At 39.8% G+C, this 5570-nt stretch overlaps 1 long non-coding RNA gene across 1 annotated transcript; it reads left to right on the top strand.

Annotated features, from left to right (window-relative positions):
- Positions 1-479: 479 nt before the first annotated feature.
- On the top strand, positions 480-4034 carry LOC149972557 (uncharacterized). Its single transcript, XR_016491213.1, has 2 exons — positions 480-605; positions 3351-4034. It is a non-coding gene; the product is annotated as an uncharacterized LOC149972557 (long non-coding RNA).
- The last annotated feature ends 1536 nt before the right edge of the window (positions 4035-5570 follow it).

The raw sequence follows: 5570 nt of genomic DNA, 5'->3' as shown, positions 1-5570 counted from the left end.
CCTATTTGACAGAGTTTGAAGAATTTTGAAAAGAATAATGGGCAAATGTTGCACAATCCAGCTCTTAGAGACTTACCCAGAAAGACTCAGCTGTAATCACTGTCAAAGGTGCTTCTACTAAGTATTGACTCAGGGGTGTGAATTCTTATGTAAATTATATTTCTGTATTTAATTTTGAATAAAATGTGCAAATATATCTAAAAACATTATTGTGTGTAGATGGATGAGAAAAAAAGTGAGTTAATCCATTTTGAATTCAGGCTGTAACACAATAAATTGTGGAATAAGTCAAGGGGTGTGAATACTTTCGGAAGGAAAGGTACTTTTAAAAACAATTTTTACAGGCAACCTACAACCATCTGCAACTATTGAGAGAGAACTGCCAGAGGTAAGGTATTCTATTGCAAATCTGTTTAAACTCTGTAATGCTAATGAATGCACATATGCTTTCTGATTCATTTATTACATGTATATTACAGACCAAGCCTGGGGTAATTTGACCTGCTAATATTATCTCAAGATTACCAGAGGAAGATAATGAAGCATTTCATCCAAACCCCTTCAAGCAATATCTGAATGAGCTGACTGTCAATGACCAGAACAAGGTAGGCATAGTTTAACTTGGTTTATTAAAGTTACCACAAAAGAAACATGTTGAAAACGACTGTTTATCTTCTGGGATTATATTGCCTGGGTATGGTTTATTAACCAGCACTTAGACCTCACTGTTAGAAGTGTATTACTTCTTCTTAACAGTCTCTTTTTACACATAAAGGTTACTTTTAGATGGTTTTCTTAATTAGGTCATGCAAGACAAGAAACTGGCCTGCTGAGTTGACAGAACAAAGTTTATTAGAAATATCCATGAGGACACTCAAGCGCTGCTGCTTATTTATGGCTGTTTCATTACCGAAATGGAACTACAACTAGTTAAACTCAAAATAACTTTGACTATATTCATTAGGTTTTGAATAAAAAGAAAACAGTTTGTAGATCTGCCAGTAGGTTTTCCATAAACAAGAAGGTAGACTGACTACATTTGCCGTAACTGAAAGGCACTGATGTTACCTCAATCTTCACCTTGTCAACCTGAAATGATTTCCCTTTTGTTCAATAACCTGATTTTGTGAAAGAGATCATTTGAGACAATGTTAGACGATATGTTAATGTGACAAAAAAAAATTATTATGGTGATTCTCCAATACAAAGCCAAATTACCTAACCTCCCACTGACAAATGTATTAAACTCGTATTAAAAACAAATGTGAAAAGGTAATATCAATTTCTATAATGCCAATCCAAGTTATTCTGGTGGATTTAAGTCCTTTATTCACAACCTTTATTAAATCTCTTCCAATCATGACTTACTGACAGCAAAGTCAGGAAACTTTCTGTTTACTGTCTGATCACGTATAGCACTCCCCTTGGGTGACGTTAGGTAGAGCTGCTGTGAAACTACAGGCATCTGCTTGGGGAAATGAAAGAATCTCACACTCCCAAAATAAACAGTATGTATTGTTATGGTGCAACGTTTTAGCGTCATATCCAGTTTCAAATCAACCATTCAGGCGAAGCACTCCTCCTGTAATGGAGAGCTTCTCATTTAGTCATCAGGAAAACAGTTGGTGTCAGTCTATTACAAACATTGGAGAAGAGGGATGAAACCATAAGGAAGGAGATTTATCACAGGAGGGAATGGACGGAGATGGGACCAAACACTATCTGCCAGTCATTGGGAAAACCGCACCTAATGTAATCAATGTAGGCAGCTTTCAGACGAAACTGACCTTTTGAAACTGGGGCAGCGCCAAAATGAAATGAATGCTTCAGAAACAGGAACGCAAGTGGGTGCAGTAGCTAGACAAAAGCAATTTCACACTCACCTCAGGGCTTTTCTTCAACCACTTGCATGGGAAATATGTTTGGGCTTGGCGGTATGCCTCCGGTTGACTGAGTGAACAATACAAAGAAAACTAGGCCTTTCCTCCACGAAACTAAATACGTTTACATCTCTTTAAGTCATTTTGGCAAATACATAAAGAAGATTTTTTAATTGAGGAAACTGGAAATGTTCTGGAACACTTGTCAGCTAATAAATAAATGGGTCAGAGTCTGCATCATTCCATCTTAATAACTTTGCATTCCTTCATTTTGAAGTAACAGCACATGTCCCCCCATCTGATCCCCCTTGTTTAGTTCTCAGACAGTTGTTACCTTAAATTCCTGTCTCACATTCCATTTCTAATCCCCAGCGTGTCCAACCCATCTAATTCAAAGTGCTAAAAGCTCTCAAACTTTCAACACATGGTTCTAAAAGGTAACCATGGTGAACATGTCCTTATTAAACACATCCTTTGGTGACAACACAGCACGATGAGATGGAGGTGAGAACGTAAGGGTACAGTGTATGGTGTATGTGCAGAAGGAAGGACCATACATTATAGTCTTTAGCAATTAAGAGTAATAATTTAATTTCCTACTGGATATATTTTGCACTGGCAGAGCCCACAAGTACAACAAAGCCTTATAAATGAATCCTACCATGTGTATTGAAAATGATACAGTTAAAAATAAAATAACCAAAGATTGTATAATGCTGACTAAAATGTCTTTCCTAGATATTTGTTTTGATCTGAATAGAGTTTATCCCTAATAACGTAGTATTAGAGTCAGCATGAAAACACTATCACAAATATATGAGGGCAATATCACTGAGCACTTCCAAGTATATAGTGTCTAGGTGAAAACACGCTTTTGAAAAACATCAGGGATGGTTTTGAAATGTCAATTGACAATTTTCAATCGAAGCGGCTCGGACACAAAGCAAGGCTGTAAAAGTCATCAAGAAATGCCAACAACAAACAAAGTCTAAACAGAGAGGATCATTTCGCAGAGAATGTAGTATAACACTGAACATGAAACACAGTGTGAAGTTTAAAGTATTTGTACACATGTGACTGATGTGAAATGGCTAGCTAGTTAGCGGTGGTGTGCGCTAATAGCGTATTGATCGGTAGTGTCACACCTCTGAGACCTTGAAGGAGTGGTTCCCCTTGCTCTGCAAGGGCCGTGGATTTTGTGGTGCGATGGGTAACGATGCTTTGTGAGTGACTGTGGTTGATGTGTGCAGAGGGTTCTTGGTTCGAGCCCAGGCTGGTGCAAGGAGAGGGACGGAAGCTATACTGTTACACATACACTTAGACATTGAGTGGGTTCTGCCACAAAAATCTCTGATTTGACATTTTATGGTATCTGGCATTACAAGGCATTCACATAACTTTTTTTCCCCATGCTGTTACGTTCCCCAGTTTATGTGTTGTAGTTTGTGTATTTGTATGTGTTTATTTCAGGAAATGGCTTCCTGAAATCCCTCAAGCAGTTGATTGGTCGACTCCATGGCTAATTGGAGAGCTGAACCCCGCCCCCTCGTCAAGACGCATCTGTCTCCAATTACCTATTCCTTCTGAAGCTATATAAAAGCCAGTGTTCTGTTCAGGAGAGATGTTCATTGCTGGGAGGTCATTGCAGAGCGATTGAATGTGATAGAGTCATTGCTGGGAGGTCATTGCAGAGAGATTGAATGTGAGGGAGGTCATTTCTGAGAGAGGAGGCTGATGGCTGTGGATAATTTACTATGTTAGTTGTTTGTAGCAGTTGGTATGTTCTGTGAGTTTGTTGCTCAGATAGAGCTTATTTGATGTCCTTTGTTTCTTAGTTTGTTTGAGAAATTATTTGTTCTCCTGTTTCATTTGTTCCCAGGGGGGAAGGGGAAGGCACCTAGGGAGTGCTTAGGCAAGAGGCCCGCGGGCATACATATACCTGTATTATATTAATTGTCTAGGCACAATAGGTCAGACCTGGGCGGACCACCCCCTGTATTTTGGTTAGGGCACCAGGTGGTGCTAAAGTAGGTAAGTAGTGGGTAGGCAGGTAAGATAGGAGAGGGGGGGCTTTGAGATTTACTTTCTTTGCTTTGGTTCCGTCCAGCACCTTTTCCCCATATTACCGTGTAAAGGAATAAAGTCCTTGTAAACGGTACCACATTCTGCCTGTTGTCATCCTTACTCACGCCTACAGTCCATACCTCTTTCACTTCACGGAGAGTTTAGTTGTAGCAGGCTGTTGCGTTCCCTCTTCATAGAGGCGTGCGTAACACATGCATACAACGTCTGCATACTCAGACTTCTCACTTACATGTACACCTTGGTTACAGACCATAGGAACCATAGACTTAGCATGAGTAGCAATATCAATAAGCTAGGTAGGTGGTTTAGTAACATTTGGGGTCTCGTCCGGGATGCACTGTATATACTGGGTATACCAAACATTAGGAACACCTTACTAATATTGAGCTACCCCTGAGTTCCCCACTGTCAAACACTTTCCACAGGGATGCTGGCCCATGTTGACTCCAATGCTTCCCACAGTCGTGTCAAGTTGGCTGAATGTCCTTTGGGTGGTGGACCGTTCTTGATGCAAACGGTAAACTGTTGAGCGTGAAAAAAACAGCAGCATTGCAGTTCTTGACACAAACCAGTGTGCCTGGCACCTACTACCATACCCCCATTCAAAGGCACTTAAATATTTTTTCTTGCCCCTTCACCCTCTGAATGGCACACATACACAATCCATGTCTCAATATTCTTAAGGTTTAAAAATTGTTCTTTAACCTGTTGCCTCCCCTTCAGCTACACTGAAGTGGATTTAACAAGTGACAATAACGGATCATAGCTTTCACCTGGACTCATCATTCTGTATACGCCGTGTACATTTTTCATGTTTGATATCAATTAAAGTATTGGTTTCCAAATTTTGTCCACTGGGTCTGGTAATCATTTGGGCCTTTATTATAAAACAAATAAGTCACACGGAGGTCCTTAAAACCATGGGTCTTCATTCGCTCCCTCACAACAGCTTAATTGTTATTTGCGGCACGCTTTTCTTTTAATCTATTGAATACATCTAGTTTTATTCATCTGATCCTACGTCATGCAGCAAAATAACCACTTATTCATTACACTAGCGAGCATTAAATCATTACAGTCAAGCTGCAGGTACATTAACTCTTAGGGTAATTATACACTAAGTAGAGGCACAGGTAAACAGAGTAGTCAACTGGAGGCCAATGTTTTGATACAGCGAACATCTCTTGAAGGGTATTTGTGCTAGTAGGAATTCCCCAATTCGTAGTGGTGTTCTATTTTGCGTGGTGTCCACTGTCCTAGTCCCCCCCCAAGGCAGAAGAATCATTAGTGAGAATACAGTTATGACTCAAGATGCAAAGAAGGGTATGGATCACATTTCTAGGTCACAGACAGGTGTTTCCAACATACTCATAGATCATGTACGCTCTTAGACAAAAAGGTGCCGAGTAGAATCATATAGGTTTCTTCAGTTTGTCCCCATAGGGGAACCCTTTTTTGTGCTAGGTAGAACCCATTGCAGAGGGGGTTCTTCATATAATCCTCTGTAAATGGTTCTAACAAGAACTCTTATCATCTAAAGGTTCTTCCTAAAACCCTCTGAACAGTTCCTCCAGCCTTATTATGCTTTAAAATGAAACTCTTTAT

This window comes from Oncorhynchus mykiss, chromosome 23 (assembly GCF_057628025.1).
Source record: "Oncorhynchus mykiss isolate SJ-2025 chromosome 23, ASM5762802v1, whole genome shotgun sequence".
Lineage (NCBI taxonomy): Eukaryota > Metazoa > Chordata > Actinopteri > Salmoniformes > Salmonidae > Oncorhynchus > Oncorhynchus mykiss.
Note: the sequence above shows the minus strand (reverse complement) of the source record. Positions and strands in the feature narration are given on the sequence as shown.